Here is an 18262-nt window from a genome sequence, read left to right as displayed (position 1 = left end):
TGGTTTACATATAGGATATGTTCAAGGAAGTGAATTAAACTGTCACAAATGAGAAAACGTATTATCTTGTTCACATACTGTATATCGAACATTGATTAAAGTGCTCCAATGGTATAAGAAAGTTAATGCGTTGAAAATATATATATATTCATGTCTTCCCCAATGATTTTTGGAAATCAAACCAGAAAGAACTTAGGGCAGTGTTCACTGTCGTAAAATAACCGACATCACTGGGCTATGATTGGCCATTGTTACAGATAAAAGCTGACTTAGTCGGTAGCTTTCAGTGTGTGACGGCACGTTTGGAATTGTTTGTATTGTGGTTTGTTGAGTTGAAAGTTTTACAGAAGCACAATATTACAAACAAACAAAATCAGGCTGTATTATTATTGCAGATTATATTACAGATATTGTCACTGGTGCTGGTCATTTAAGTAAGCATGTGCGTGAATAAATGTTTGAACATTCCCAACAAAGGCCTGCTGTAAAATCACGTGCATTCATTCAAAGGAAGTCCGAAATCAAGTGGCCCACGCATTTTGTGTTAGTGAAAGTCCACAACATTGGGTTGTTGATGAACATGTGCATCATCCGTGACAAATTTACGGCTCTTTTGCACCATTCAAACACAGTTCTTCGTGACCAATAATCGCCAACCAACGCAGAAAATCACTCACCTTCAAACGTTTTCTGGCTGGATATTTTGTTTCACTGATAATGCAAACACAATATGCAAGTCCACCACAGCAGACAAAGTGCATAACACCATCTTGGAGATATCCAGAAACCTCTGTGCTATAATGACATAAAACCCCATATCTATGTTGTCAAAATGTGCTTCTACCTTATAACATTGTTTGCATTATTCTACATGGATTCGTCTGGTGTTTGAATAGAAATGTGGCTCAAGAACCTTGTGTCTCTATTGTACAATTGTAAACTCTAAATAATAGTGTGAAACGTATCTAGTTCATTAGTACTTATGTACACAGGGAAATATAGACTATATTAAACAAATCTTAATGCACATAACATAGAAAGTTTTCCATGGCAAAGATACTTTTCATCTCAACTGGCTCTTACCTGGATTTAAATAAAACACTTGTGTTTTTGTGGATATGTATACATGATGGGTATATGTTTAATTCATTATAATACAATTCTATCCAATAATATCGCTACAATTTTGTAACTGGGTCCATGTTTAGACCCAGCTATGCATGTTTAACTGAGACACATTTTTGGGGTTCTTTACCAGCTAATAACAACCTGCACCACATGCACAAATACGTTTGCAGTGAGTCAATGGCTATATTCACAGATATATATTTAAACTGCTTGGAAAGGAGTAACTTGGGAACTCGGTGTCATAGCAGCCAAATTGACTTGTTCAACGCAACATTTAAATGACCACTACTTGCACGATCTCCCACTCACGTACACATACAATCCTTCACTATCACACTCCCCCAGACTCAAGTAGAAAGCTGTACGCCTCAAGCAAACGAACATGGGTATTGGTGCTAAACTATGTATTGCAACATCATTCTCGACAGCAGAGTACTTATCGAAAACCACAGATGCGATTATTTGAAATGAGACTGGCAATCATAGCCCTCAAAAATCAAGTAGAAACCTGCCATTTTGGAAGAAAAGAACAAATGTCTGGTGTTAAACTTTGCTCACTGCACATTAAAGTTTATTTTTTGTGACAACAATTGCAGTAATGTATGTGTAGTGACATCAGGGATGTCACTGTATGGTGCCGGCCCAGGAGGGCCGTGGTGTGCGATGTCCTTAAGTTGCGGACAGCACCAGGTGGGTTGCTGTGTGAGGCCGGCTCTAGCATAGCATGGCGTGCGATGCACCGTCATCGCGTACACCCCGTAGATGGCTGTAGTACCAGCCTAGCGGGGCTTTGTGAGCGCTGGGATAGCGCGTACACCACGCATAGCGTGTAGTGCGGGCTCCCACAAGGGGGAACGGGAGAGTGTCAGCCCAGGGGCAGGGTTGCCCCAGGCCATGGCACTCTGGTTGACCACGTAGACACGTGATTTGGAGTGTCCACAGAGAAGGCCCCAGGTGGGGGGGCTAGGGGGTGATCACGTGTCTGGGGAGAGCTCTCGAGTGAGATCGAGAGGGAGCTAGAACACTCGAGAAGGCAGGCGGGGCAGAGGGCGGAGCCAGCCCCGACCCAGGGGGATATAAGGTGGGTGCCTGAGAGGGACCGGGGTCGTTTCATTCTACAAGCTGGAAGCTCTACGTCCTTCAAGGCATCAACACGTGGCCGGGACCCGAGTGAGGGTCCGACCCTTCGTAGTTGTAACTCCTACGTATAGTGTAGTTAGCTGGGTGGTCACTACCCTAAGCTGTATCTGGTAAAGGGGTAGTTACCCCTTTGTATATACGTGTTACAATAAATATGTTGCCTCTAAAGAATAACGTCTGTAACTCAGTTGGACTCACTACATATGTAATTAAGCATTTAGTCAATGTGGCAGTGATTAAATACAATTGTCAAAAAACGTGTTAACTCCCATACCTTCTCATATGGGATAGTGTTATTTTGCAACCTAATTATCTACGGGACTTTTGTGGAAACCGCAGTTACAATGGTTTAAAAGGAAACTGACAATCGCAAGTACATTACAGAATTTGTAATTACATTTCAGTCGCTATAATTTCTCGGAAAGCACAACACAATAGTCAGTTGTACCCCAGCGACAGTGAGTGTCATACCCAGCCAGACCATTGTAAACAGGTGATGGCACGGGAGATAAACATTCGATTATAATCAACCAATGACAATCGAGTAATGTGGTCAATGTGTGCAAAACGGTGCAAATATTTACCGTCTCTGTCGTGACAAGACGACGAGTCTCGATGGCACAACATGTTAATTTTAACACAGCTAAAACTTCAAATCTAGATTTAACACAGCTGCAAATTCTCCCATAAGACATGGCACTGCATTGACTGCAATATCAACACAGGTGAAGGACAGTTGATGTCACAACTCGTTTTCTCACATTTGCCAAGTTGCCATTTTTAAAGCTGTTAGCACATTTCTTCCCCTAGGGTTCGTAATTATAGGCCAATTGGTTACTGCTGATGCAATAGGTTACCAATTTTAATTGAGAAGAAATCCTGGAATAAACAAACAGCAGTACGTTGGGGACAAACCCGATAATGAAATATGGTGTATCTTGAACAAGGCTACGGATGGTGTGCACTAGAAAAGAGAAGCCCTGGTGTCAGTGTCAAAAGAGCAAGGTATTAAACAACGTGTATATGATCTCTGCATTATATAAAGAAACCTCCTTACAAATGAAGATAAAACGGATCATAAATACCACTGTGCAGTTAAGCAATACTTATTCGAACGACAGCTACTCGGCAAATACGATTTAGTACATTTTACTTGCATTTGTTCACAAACTCCTACACATTGTCCAAACATCATATACCTGATTGGAATAGAATGACAAACACCTCCACAGCTCACTATTAACACCTGTGCCGCTACGGCCACAATTATATCAGGGGTAATATTAATCTTTGTTATAGCTTTACCAAATACAGAATATATACCATCGTGCATTACAGAAACCCATTCACACACAATAATGAATAGTGGATCTGAGTGGCCACATCATTGGTGGGTTTTATAATGGAAGGCAAGTGGGCAAACAACACAATCGTTTATAAACTGCATGGCACCTTGTGACTACACATTTCTCAATGTGTTCAATCAGCCATTGGTGAGAATATACATTTTACTTTCAATAATCCATAACCCTATTAAAATAACAATAATTGCCATGCATGCCAAATACACCATTTGGTTTTTGTGAACAAAGATTTACTGTAATTACTGACTTTCATTTACACCGCAGCTGCTTCAAGAAGTCTGCTAAACACAATAGCAACACCTGCTGCTCTCAAACCATAAATAAACATGACTCTCCATGTGCTAAATGTCCTTAGATCGTCTTAAGGATAATCTTGGTACAATACTGCATAGGTTTTCGCGGTTTCTGAATATTTCAAGTTGTACCGTACATTATCAGGCATGATGTTCAACGTTTTGCTGCATATATTGGGAGATTCTGCTGGAAGCAATTCAGCTCCCGAAGCAGCTCTCAGCACGAAGCATGAAACGTTGGATGCAAACACCATGGGGTACAGCGCAACCCAAAAGCACAACGGCGAGATAAATACTCATAGTAATGGCAGACACGGTATTATTTCCCCCAGTTTGTTGTGTGTAAAAAATATATTTCCATGTTCATTAATTGTTAAAACATGTGTTAACTTGCTTTTTTGCCCGTCCAAAGACGGGTGTATATTGCAGTAAATCTGAAATATTCAAGAGAAACATTTTTAAGCTCATGATTATTAATGAAGGGGGGTTGCCCCATGTGGAGTGACGTCACCCGCTAATGGTTATTGGGGAGGGGTGCGGCATGTGGATTGACGTCACCCGCTTATAATTATTAATGAGGGGAGCGGTGAGGTATGTGGAGTGCGCGACCTTGTGTGTTAGTGTAAATTTCTACGCCAGCATGAATATTAATGAAGGGGGGGGGGCTCTTTTGCAGTGACGTCACGTACAAATGTAGCACTGTGCTGCGTAAATTTCTTTTTTACCGTCACTTTCTGTAAAGAAACGTCATATTTGAAGCGACTTTGCGTAATAAATTATTTAATTCTGCTCGACCTTCCTCTGCGTTTCTGTAAAAATCCACCCACTCATGAATATTAATGAGGGGGGCTGGGCCTAATGTGGAGTGACGTCACGCGGGGGGGTGGGCCTCATGTGGAGTGACGTCACGCGCGGGACGGACAGACATTTCTGGGTGAACACATTCCTGCGGAGGGAGCTGGTAGGAACGTTGGGTTGCTCGGTCAATGGCCAGGGTCAACGGCGGCATGGTGTATTCCGCAAATATGCCCGACTGTGAGGGCGGGCACAAGCCGGCGTGAGTAGGTTAAACGTTGAGTTTTATAAGGGCACCACGGGGTGACCAGCCCATCCCCACCCAGAACCCCCCACCCAGCCCCACCCTCCCCACCCAGCCCCTCCTCACCCTCAACCTTCCCACCCAGCCCCTCCCCACCCTTCCCTCCCCACCCAGCCCCACCCTTTCCACCCAGCCCCTCCCCACCCTCCCCACCCAGCCCCTCCCTGCACGACAGACGGACACAATAATCCCCTGTGGGCTGGTGTAACCAGGAGGTTCCTACCAGTATTATAGTAGGTAATGTACAACCACTATTACTCGGCAAACAAGTTAATCAGGTTTGTCTCCTTTTTCCCTGTAGGAAAATGAGGAAAATAAGGGCACCCTCATAATAGCAGACCCGGGGGTCAAGCGGTGTCAAACAATTGCTGAAATTCCCAACTGCTGGTTACCCCTATGGACCACATGATTTTTTCATTTTAACCCTGGTTTTATTATTCATTGCAGTTTAAACTTTAAAATAATGCCATGGGCATGGACATACATTTACAAATCTGACACGTAAGCAAGTCTTGAGATATCACTTTACATAAAGTTGCAATGTAGTAATTATGTTTCGGTAATACAAGCTGTTACTCTATCTCTCGTTTGAATGTACTGTAACACGCTTGCCACCTTTCCACAAGGCAGCAGGTTCCACAACATACTGAAAATTAGTATAATTATCCTTTGATGATGTGTGGGGATTTGGGTGTGAAAAGGACGTTTTAGCACACTCTATGCTGATGTATTTAACCGAATAAACATTTGCATAATAAAAAAGTTATATATTTAACAAATGCCAGCGTAAAACACTAAGCTAACTTAGATTCCACTCAAGGCATTTCAAGATCTCAAAATGAAGAAGTAACAGGCCATGTATGACTGAAATAGCTTTTTAGAGAATACTAGCTTGACTACCCGGCTTCGCCCGGGACTTGGATCCACCACGCCCGGCCGCCTTTGTCTCCCCAGTGGCGATGTTCACACACCACAGCAGTTACTCGTTTTGAGGCTGAGTCGATCTAGGGGAGGCCCAGGACCGGTTAAAATAATCGTCACCGGTGGTGGCCGTGAGCAGGAATCGAACTCGGGTGGCCGGGTTGGTAGCGCGGTGCGCTACCTGCTACACTACAATGCGTTACGCTTCCACGTGCGCGGGTCACGTGGCAGATTTGACGTGACAGCTCACTTGCCGTGCAAAATATATATGCATTATTGAGCTCCCCCCCCACAAAAAAACATAAAAGTGTATTTTCATAATTTTTGCATGGTGTACAGTCTGGAAAGTACCCACATGGCAAATTTCAAGTTTGTTGCATGTCGGGAAGTACGCTAAACATTTTGAATAGACACACATATTCACAACTTTGCCTTTTATATATATGGAGATAAAATCCATAGCTCCAATGATACATTCTAATATCAAAGGGTTGCACATGGCACAGGCACTATTGTTTTTATGGGGGGGGGCATTAATTAATCTCTTCGATTTTACGCTGTCTATCCACTTTGTGACCCAGTTAGTGAACTCGGCACATGCACTGAGCGTAGGCCGTACACACCATGGGGTATTAATACATAATAATCGGATGACAAGTGCCATTCTGGTGAGCTAGTTGTCGGTGGCTGTGTAAATACCAAGCAGGTCCTGCGTTCCACATTCGCAGTGTTCCAGGGTGTGTACATAAGCTTATGCTTTCTGTGTCTGTATGCCATACAGATTAGTGGTTCGTGGTATGTATTGCTCCAGCAAACAATGCATTTACTCATGTGCCTGTTCTAACGCAAGCAATCCGCAGGCATTAACCTCCGTTAGTAGTTATTAGCCAATGGTAAAATTTACACGTTCCTATGGCGGGGCCGAGGCTGAAAATAGGCGATGCACTCCTCTACTGGAATATTTCTTTCATGGCATGCTGCTGAAAGCACAATTGTCATAAAATTGTGCAAAATGCAACAGTAGAATAAAAATGTTTCATACTCTAAACGTAATTACAATTGCTATGCATATCTAGGTATATCTAGGTACTAGATATCCATACCCCCGATTAGCACGGTTGGCTACATACGGTGCGAAAGAAGTTTAACATACGTACATAGAACTAAACATATGGTGCTGTTTAACTTTGCTCAAGTTTACACAATTTTCTGCTTACTACAATTATTTATTTTGTTCCAAAAACATGAGACTACCACATTGCGATTGTATGTATCTGGTTATCACACTTGTTTGCTACATTTAGTTTTGTCCCTACAAACATTTTTGGAGCTAAATAGATAAAGACATAACTAAAATAATCGTTAAAAACTTTGTGTTAGCAGGCTTGATTCCCACGTTGGAAAAAGTGATGCAAAAAGTGCCTTATTTTTGTCCAAAACTTGGCTGAAATAGGTCCTTTCCATGACAGCTTTGGAATCTGCTTCCTGCAAACTAAATGAGTTCAGGCGGCACGTTTCTTTATTTACAGAGTTGTATATCACTGAAATAGTCTTGCCAGGCAACGTTACCCAGGCGGCCATGCATCCAATGCAACACATTCCTGCAGAGGGAGCTGGTATGAACGTTGGGTTGCTCGGTCAATGGCCAGGGTCAACGGCGGCGTGGTGTATTCCGCAAATATGGCCGACTGTGAGGGCGGGCACAAGCCGCGTGAGTAGGTTAAACGTTGAGTTTTATAAGGGCACCACGTGGTGACCAGCCCCTCCCCACCCAGGCCCAACCCTCCCTCCCCACCCAGCCCCACCCTCCCCACCCTCCCAACCCAGCCCCACCCTCCTCACCCAGCCCCACCCTCCCCACCCAGCCCCACCCTCCCCACCCAGCCCTTCCTTGCACGACGGACGGACACAATAATCCCCTGTTGGCTGGTGTCACCAGGAGGTTCCTACCAGCATAACTCTTCCTGTGCCTAACGTTTGTACGTGGCTTGTGCACTGCTAAGTCGCAAAGTATCGTGCTATTCGTCTCTGAGACACTTCAGTCAAAGCAAACTTGCACGGTAGAGTAAATTATTAATTATTTTTACGTAATAACCATTCCATCAACAACAAAACGTTGCACATTTGTAGCCCATGTAATGCTGCGATACATTTTGTAATCTTCAATGGCGTTCGCTGTATAATTATATTATCAACGAGGCATTTTATCCGATCAGCTCGGTTAGGCGAGGAAGGTGCCTTGGTCTGGTTTATTAAACGGCTGTCAGAGTCGAGTCACAACGGCTGGGAGAGCATGGATCATAACCAAAAGGGCAAAGGGAGATGTTCCACGAGGCATTTTCTCAATCTATACATCCAAAAACTTCCCACGTTCTTTAAATAATGTGGTCCTGTTATAAACATGACAGGGTAGCACTTTTGCAATTTGCGGTGTCATTTAATCCGGGCTCTGCTAGACATGATAATGTCGCGCGAAATGTGTCCGTTCATTGGGCAATGAATTCGCCAGTTTAGTGTTACAATGTTAACAGTTCAAATGACAATTTTTATTTATTCGTAAATGTGATATCCCCTTTGTTATATTAATTGTATAATCGCCTTCCTGCGGACTGGTGTATTGGCGGTGTGTGAACTAATACGTATAGCTGATGCCAGGTGCACCATGCAAACACAGGTGATGAGACAAAACATAAAGCACGGGCTGATTTAAACATAAACATTGTTAACTGCACGAGAATGCATTACTTTACGTGAAAAGGTTGTATTTGTGAACATCTACAGGGTGTATATGCAACATTGCACCGTATAAGGAAAATCAAATAACAATGCATATATATGGAAGGTATTTTAAGTTGCATAAATTAATTTATCCCTTGGCTATTATATGCTTTTTATTCACAGCATACTGCAATCATTGTTGTCTTTCATCACGTTAGATCGTATAGGGTGTTCATAAATGTATCATTCATTGGTAAAAACGTATAATTATGCACCGGCTTGAGCTGGGTCGATACAACTCCACACATCACAAACTTGGTAGGTGGAAAATGTTATCACATCCATCCCTCTAAACCTCAAGATATAAGGCATGACATTGGCGACACACCAGCTATTCGCAACACCTCATGCAGCATTGTTTTGAATATTTATGCTATGTGCTGCAGACATTTATTTAAGCACTTTGATTTAATATTCTTACATATATAAAGAATATTTTGCCAACTTTATTAGGCACCAAGCTGTTATGATTATGTTTTGCTAATATCAACAGTAAATAGTAACTAATGACAATCAACTTTTAACATTTACCCATCATTTGGAGGATGGAGAGAGAGAGAACACGCAATTAAATTCGGAATGCAGAAATACTGCTCGCGAGACCACAATGGTGTAATCACAGGGTTAGCGGAGGCTTGGTTTTAATAAATGTACAATGATAACTGCCCGAAAATAGTGTCTCAGAACATGTCTCACATTTTTCAAATGCCAGTCAGCCGACAGGAGCCAGAGAGACCAGCCCAGTAGCACATGGCACCAGAGTAGCTTGTCTCAGCAAAGCGGCAGGTCGGGCCTTTGCATACCTCAGTGGCTGCAAGTCGAATTCGATGAGGTCATTCCTCCAGACGCGAAGAAATGCTGCCATACCCCACCCTCACCTTCCACACCCACGCCCCCGTGCACCCGTCAAACATTTCTGCCAATCTACTTTGCTCAATCCCACAGGGACGTGACAGCCGACCAATAGTTTCCTGGCGACTGCGTGCAATCATTGCCAATCTGTTGGCTCGCTCCTGGAGGGCAAGGTCCCACCGTTCATGATTTGTCAAGTTGGGCTTAATTGTTTTTGGGCAGACTTTTGCAATGAATCCTGAGAATTTGAGCCATGGGTACCATAAATCAGTGTTCTTAAATAATTTCGAGAGGGTGGGGGGGGGCATTTTTGCTGATAAGACATCATCAGTGTGAGCGCCGCCACACATTTGAAACCATTGGGGTTGACATCACGATGGGGGTGTTTTCACATTTGTGTATTGTCGGGGCGACGCACGTTAGGGGCCTCACTAAAGGCCTCAGCTACTACCAGGTGACTATCCCAACCTCGAACTACCACTACCACTGCAGTACTATACTCTTCCCTGTCCCCACCCCTCAGCTATAACCAGGCCAACCACAACCACTCTCACCTGTCCTCCTAACTGTCACCATAACTACACCACCACTTTTAATAACCCCACCCGTTATTTCAACGACAATCATATTATATTCTTGGTTCTTTCGGTAAAGTCACGTAGAAAGGAAATAATAAAATGATATAAATATAAAACAAGAAAAATTCTCACGACGTTTCGACTGCAACACAAGCAATCATCATCTGATGGTTCTCTCCCCCTCCCCCCCGTGGCGTTGTTTGATGGCCGCGCAGCGTTTTCTGGGACCTCTTCACACCTGGTGATGATTGCTTGTGTTGCAGTCGAAACGTCGTGAGAATTTTTATTATTATTTTATTATTTCCCTTCTACGTGACTTTACCGAATGAACCAAGAATATGAATCCCTGCAGTCACGAAAGCTTTAAATCGACAATCATATTACGTACATTAATTCTAGATTTGAAGCTTTCGTGACTGCAAGGAATCATATTCTTAGGTTTTTTCGGTAAAGTCACGTAGGTAAAACATCAAAATTAATGAAAATAAAATAATTTTGATGTTTTACCTACGTGACTTTACCGAAAAAACCTAAGAATATATTACGTACAATTTTATAACCGTTGTATATAGCTCCTTGGAATAAGGCGCGATATAAATATATATAAGATTGGGTAAACGTAGAATGAAGCAGATAAAGCAAAACAGGTTAAGATCAATTGCTTATACAATACTCAATAATACATTTTGCAAACATTTAGGAGGACCTTCCTGATGAATAAACAAATTCAGGTAAACTTTCCTTTAGTTTTCATGTCATTGGACACTATCAGTCCTTTCGGGGAGAGTTTTGTTGTTTGTTGATGGTTTGCAATTAACTATGAAATGTTTTCCATAATAAAATAAAAATAAACCATCACAAATTTCTCCATGTTGTGCTATGTTCATGGCAGCATACATACAGGGTATACAATGTGCACTCATGCTTTGGACGTAAAAATAAAAAATGAGATATTATAGTCCTCCTGCCTCACATAAAACGAAAGAATGCATGAAATAATTGTTTCTATTTGTGGAAAGTTTTCCACAATGGGTGATATTCATATGATGTATTGTGTTACAATTTTAATTCTGATTCGTTTTTTGATTTGGGGTAATAAACAGACAGATTTACACTGTTTAACCAGGTGGGTGCCCACCGTGACAGAGTATCCATTTTCTGGGGGAAAGTATTACAAACATAAAGGGTGAAGGTCCAGCCCTGCAATCGGTTGCTCATCTCACTGCTACCAGAAGGGCCCCCACTCGAGGAAGCTCTACAGAATATTTGGCCTACTAATGCACACTGGTCAGACGTATTTGGAAGAAGTGGGATGACCCACTCTTAACACCACAAAATGCGACCTGCCGATCGACAATTGTGTACTCATTATACTGATGCGTGGACAGAGGCACGGGGAGAGGGTGTAGATTTAAGAAACTTGCACTATTGTTTAAGCTGCCCCGCCAGGAGATCGAACCGGCAAAGCTCTGGATTGCAAGTCCAATGTGCGAACCATTACACCACAGCAGCATCCCTTTAAATGTAAAAATACAGTCGCCTTAGTACAAGCAGTGAAATCGCTGCACAACATTAACAACAGAATTTCCCTAACGTTCGTGACAGGAAGGGACTTTTTCTTAACTACCTGTTACAGCATCTGACATGAATGTGCTATAAGCATCAGGTATGATTACATTCTTAGGGTTAAGGTGAAGCTATTCCACGCACTCGTTTAGGTAGACACCTTCCCTCCCTTCAATGAAAGGTGCCATGTCCGTGTGAGCCAAGTGCCTGTCTTCACGAATCCTGAAGACCACCTGGCAGCAGCGCATGCGGAGGAAACAGCAGCCCTCCACATTTAGAAACGTGCGTTTAAAGCATGTATGTTGAACTTCTTTCGCACTGCACGTAGCCAACCGTGCTAATCAGAGTATTTGGTTGCTATACATTTCCATGCGATAAGCCACTTCGTTGAGCTATCATTTATGATGGCTTCTGAAAAAACGAAATAGCTCATTGGGCCTTACCTGCTCAAATAAAAAAGAAAATACATTTGAGTTACTGGACTGCTTGTGTTGCTCCCCTGAGCTCTGGCAGGCGAAGACGTCGCATAGGAATGGTCGAGGGAAAAATTAACGACTCCGATTGGCCTGCTTAATGTGACAGTACAAGTGTAATAAACGACTCTGTCAGGCTCTCTTGGTCTCCGTTGTCGTTTATTTAGGCTCTTCGTATCGCACCCCGCTGGTCCTCGGCCGGACCCGCGCCGCCTCCGCCGCGCGCCCCGCGCGCGCTCCGTGTGGGCCGCACTCGCTGGTGGCCGCTCCGCTCTCTCCGTGTGCCCCGCACACGCCGCCAGCCACACCGCTCGCTCCGCGTGCCCCGCACACTCCGCTAGTCACTCGCTAGCCACGTGTGCCCCGCACACTCTGCTAGCCCCTCACACACCGCTAGCCCCGTCTACCCCACGCACACCGCTGGCTGACGGTGTGCGTAGGTCTTCGACCACGTGGCAGATGGCGCCGCTCCTCCCGCACTGCCCAGCGTGGCTTCCCTTATTCTTGCTCCGTTCCCACTCCTCGATCTCTTCCGGCTCTCTCCCTATATCCTTCCCATCACGTGACCCTGACTCCTCCTGCCCGTACTGCCCCCGTCTCCGCCCCCCGTTCACCTCGTCTCCCATTGGAGCCGAGGTGAGCAGTGGCTCCTCCCACACGCTCCGCCGACCAGGCTCCGCCTCCCAATGCTCCGGGCCGTGTGATTGGCGCGGAGGCCAGCAACTACCCCGTTTATGCTCGCATTACATGACCCCCCCCCCCCTGATGAAAAAGCCAGCCGTCCCCGGCTGCAGCAGAACAATAATAATGCGAGCAACAACATGACAATCAGGAATCACAAGACATAACGGAGATTAGAACAACAACAATTAACGAAAGGGGAGGGACTTAGAACGAGTGCGGGTCGCCGGCCCGTCCTGCATGGGGGGTGGCCCCCGCACAGACCGTGATCTTGACAGGGTTTTAGGAGCGGCGGGACCGGAACCGCCCGCCGCTGGTGGAGGCCTGTCAATCCCAGCGTCTCGTTCCCCAGAGAGGCCCGTCGTCGGGGCCTCCTGCAACTGCACCCGCGGCGGGGTTGGAGGGGCAGCGGGGCCAAGTGTCCCCGTTGCCGTGGTAGGCCCACCCGGTGCAGGAATCCCTGTGTCCGGCAGGATCACAACCGGTCCGTCTACAGGAGGCACGACAGGCGCGCTTGCAGGTTGAACAGGTAAGGTCAGTGGCGCGTCGGCCGCGACAAACACCGGCAAGGCAACATTATGAGATGACGCATCCACCCGCTGGGCCACGTAGGGTTTCAATCAAGACGTATGAACGTACCAGCGCCGCGATCCGAACCGAACACGCGCGGACTGCGGACTAGGAACCTCAATAAGCACAACCGGCCCCTGCTACGGTTTGTGCAACTTAGGGGAGGTCCCCGCCGGTACCTGTGGGCAGTGCAGCCAGGCCATGTCCCCCACCCGCCATGGGGACTCACCATGCGAGCGCCGTGCACAACGTTCGTTCCGGGCCTGGGTCTTGGCCGTAGCCAATCGGGCCGCCTCCCGCGCCTCTGCCACGCGATGAACGGTGTCCCGAATATACTCAGGGAGAGGCTTGACAGGACCCTTCGCCCGCGTGCCCAGTTGCACTTCCACCGGCGGCACATTCTCGCGGCCGTACATCAAAAAGAAAGGTGAGTACCCCGTCGACGCATGTGACGTTATCTGGTATGCGGAGAGCACCCCAGGGATATGCAAATTCCAATCAGCCTGCTTTTCGCTAACCGTATGACAGAGCATGGTCGACAGGGTCCGATTCAGCCATTCAACCATCCCATCTGTTTGCGGATGGTAGGGAGATGTCCGAACCTTCTTGGTCCCTAGTGCAGCGCACACCAACAGTTTGGAAGAAAAATTTCGCCTTTGGTCCGTGAGCAACCTCTCTGGTGCCCCTTTGTCCATTACGTATCCGAACAGGAATGCCTCCGTGATAGACGCCGCTGACTGGTCGGCCAAGGGCCAGGCCATCGGCCAGTGGGAAAGATATTCCACCCCGACCAACAAAAATGTATTCCCCCGAGCGGACGGCGGAAAGGGCCCCAAAATATCCAACGCCGCCAACTCGTTAATCCGTGACACCTGTATGGACTGCACTGGTGGAACATATGGGTGTTTAGGCGGCTTCCGCCGGGCACAGTCGGAGCACGCCCGAATGTGCCCGACGACATCAGTCGTCATGCCGTGCCAAAAATAATCCCGCTGTAACGTCAACAAGGTTTTCTGCACCCCGAGATGTAACAACTTCTCAGAGTGCAGAGTCTGAATCAACTCATATCGCAACGACGACAGCACAACAAGACGCCAGCGATCGTGCAAGCCTTCCCTCCACATCAACAAGCCATCACGGAGAGCAGTTCCCGGCGTCCCATCGGACAGCGGCCCCCCTCTCTCCTTCGCAGCCCGACCCCGCAAGGCCCCCAGTGACTCATCAAGCAATTGCTCGCGAACCCATACAGAACGCGGCAAATTCAAAACCCCATCAGCCGGTTCCGGACACGTGGGAGCCTCAGGCACCTCCACAGCGGACATAACAGGCCGCGGGGGCTGCGGAACCCGCGTACACCTATTCGTGCCCGAAGCACAGGCGCAAGGGGGCCCCTGCGGCAATCTGGAGAGCGCGTCCGCATTTGCGTGACGCAATCCTTTACGATACTGAATCTCAAACGAAAATTCCTGCAAGGTTTCCAACCATCGTGCCAATTGGCCAGACGGTTGGTCAACCCTCAGGGAATATTGCAAAGCCGCATGGTCCGTGTGCACAATAAACTTACGGCCGTATAAATACGGGCGATATTGACGAAGAAAATGCACTATAGCCAAGAGTTCCCGACGAGTAACGCAGTAGCGGGTCTCCGCCGGAGATAGCACGCGGCTACCGTAAGCCACCACGCGTTCGACGCCACACTTAGACTGGGACAGAACGGCCCCAATCCCGGTGTCACTAGCGTCAGTATCCAGAATAAAAGGCAAAGTAAAATCTGGATAGTCCAGCGTCGGCGCCGACGCCAAACGATCGCGTAGGCCCTGAAACGCCGCCTCCTCCGTCGGCCCCCAGCTGAACCTCCGGCCCTTTGCCGTAAGGAGGTGCAATGGCTTAGCGATCGTGGCAAAGTTTGGAACGAACCTGCGGTAATAGGAAGCAAACCCAACGAACCGACGCACGTCCCCCACTGTGGCCGGAGTCGGCCAGTTTCGGACGCACGCCGTCTTCTCCCTGCGGCGTACGGAAAGCCGTCTTTTCCCTCGAGGACTCGTCCAGGGGAAGCTGCCAGAATCCCGACGAGAGATCAAGAGTAGAAAAAAATTGCGCTCCAGACAAGGCATCGAGGGAATCATCCATACGCGGCAGGGGGTACGCGTCCGCAACCGACACCTTATTTAACCTGCGGAAATCGACACAAAATCGCAATTTCCCATCCTTTTTCTTCACAAGGACCACCGGAGCGCCCCACGGACTGTTGGACGGGGAAATAATGTTAGCGGCCAGCATATCCTCCACTGCGCCGCGTACATGATCCCGCTCCGCCGGACTCAACCGGTGTGGGTTCATCCGAATCGGAGCGGCATCCCCCATATCAATATGGTGGGAGAGCAACGAGGTGCGTCCCAGATCGAAATCGTCCGAACTAAAGACATCCGAATATTTCCCCAACAGCGCGCGAAGCGCGGACAGTTGGTCCGCAGTCAAGGACGCATTTTCCTGGCACAACTCGGCAATCCATAGATTATCCTGTGCCGTCGAGGCCGAGACCCCCCCTATGAGGCCCCGGTGGCCCCGATCGTCATGGGCCGTGAAGGCAGTCGTAGCATGTGCCAAAACCGTTCCGGCCGGCACAATGACATTTTCCCCGCTTCCATTCAACACTTGCAAAAACGGAGGCTGACCCGGCCGAACAATCGTCTGTGCTGCGACCAGCGTCAAGCCACCCGTAATCGCTTTGGACGGTGACAGCAACACGCCCGCTGCGCCCTCGATTCCCGGCACTGGCTTCCGATACTGCAGCGGAATAAGCATCTGCGAGCCAGGTGGAATGTCAACCGAAACCTCAGACAGTGCCTGCACCTGGCAGTCAGGAGCGGACTGGCCCCACGGTGACGGCAAGAAGGAAATTTTCTGGCCCCCCGGTAATTCAATACAATTCTGATCCATCCTTATCTGAATGGGCATTTTCGCCAGGAAATCGGTCCCCAATAAGCATGGCACCGCGAGGGACCTGGAGATCAACACTGTCCCTGAAGCCGAACCACCCCCAACCAATATACTCGCGTCCACCTGACCCACGATGCCCATACTCCCTCCATTCGCCGCAATGCACGAGTCGTAAACCGGTCGTACCCGCCCCGGCGGAATGGATAGGAGATGGAATATCACGTCGGAGACAATGGTCGCGGACGCACCCGAGTCCACCAAAATGCGCACGTCGACCCCTTGGATCGAGCCCGGCACAGTCGACGACCCAGTAGCGGCCGCAACCACCCTCCGTGCCAATTTCCGCCACTGCGTCAGCGAGCGACGTGGATCTCTCAGCGCCCCCCCCGTTAGGAATGTCTCCCGGACCGCATAGTGACGGTGATGCATGAGATGACAGGCCTTGCCGGGTGTCTGATGTGTACCGACTTGCCTGACGTGGTTGATTTTCCTGCGTCGCGTCCCTGGCAGGGACCTCCAGCTGGAGAGGCGGCCAAGAGCGACCCCAACACTCCCTCGCGAAGTGTCCCCGACGGCCGCAGCGAAAGCATGACGAGTCGGCTCGTCGTCCGGTTCCCCCTCTGTCTCGCCGATCCTGCAGCGGTGGGCCTGAGCGCAACTCCGCTCCCCCTCGAGTAGCCCACTGTGCCGATGCTACCGCCAGCTCCTCAGGCCCCCTCTCGTCCCGTACGTAGACGGCTTTGGACGGATCCCACCCGGCGGCACCACCTTCGATGTTGGGGCTCCCCGTCCAGGCCGTCACCTGCTTCCACCGGCGTAGGTTGAATTGCGCATCCAGGCACTTAGCCGCCATCCGGGAGGTCAGCTGCTCATGGCCGCACACCGGCATGGGGATGCCCAAATCCCTGGACAGCTCCAACGTCTTGCCCAATATTAAAGGCTCCAGCAAGTCGGGCTCCGTATCCGGATATGCGGCCATAGCCAGCTCTAACACAGCGCCCCGGAAAGCCACTGGCGATTCTTCTGGTGCCCGTTGCCGCTGCACGAATCTGCGATGTGCGTCGTCTGGGGGCTCGTAAGCCTCCGCCATTTCCTCGAACACTCCTTTCAGCGTCGTCTTCCTCGCAGCCTTGATGGAGCGGAAGAATCTCACAGACTCGTCGTCCAGGAGCGTCGGCAGGACCTCCAAGGCTTCCGCATCCATCCACTTGGCGGATCGGACCGCCGCCTCAAACCGGCAGGCAAATGCACTCCAATCCCCGCCAACTGAGAACTCCTTAACCGTCGTCAGACGATGGCTGTGGGTCCCCGAGTCGCCGTCTCCCGCTGCAGGTGTTCCACGCGGTGGCGACAAGATGGCGTCTCCATGCGGTGGGGGCAAGATGGCGGCTTCCCGCGGTGGAGGCGACAAGATGGCGGCTTCCCGCCATTCGTCCCCGACCACACCCAAAATGGCGGCATCTTGCCGTGTGTCGGAGAGGGCGGGAAGCGTCGCACAGGTCCCAATGGCGGACGGCTCGGACCCACTCGAAGGCTCCCCGCTTGGGCGATCCGGCATCGTCGCTGGTGCCACCAGGGTGAGTAATTGCTGCAGAACGGCCCGCAGCAAATCAAGCTGGACTGCCACGTGTCGCCAGCAGTCCTCGACGCCCGTCGACGCAGGCGGCCCGGCCGCCCCGACGACATCTTGTACTCCTGGCGTGTCGTTCGCCGCCACTTCGCCCACGCCTTCCATGGTCGGGACTGCTACCGCCGGAGGAAGATCTTCTTCGTCTTCTGAAGATGGTGCCGGTATATTCTTTTTCTTGAGATGTTTAGACATCACGTTCCACTTCTGACACCAATGTAATAAACGACTCTGTCAGGCTCTCTTGGT

This window comes from Lampetra planeri, chromosome 1, assembly GCF_965212315.1.
Source record: "Lampetra planeri chromosome 1, kcLamPlan1.2.h2, whole genome shotgun sequence".
Lineage (NCBI taxonomy): Eukaryota > Metazoa > Chordata > Hyperoartia > Petromyzontiformes > Petromyzontidae > Lampetra > Lampetra planeri.
This window is presented reverse-complemented; position numbering follows the sequence as displayed.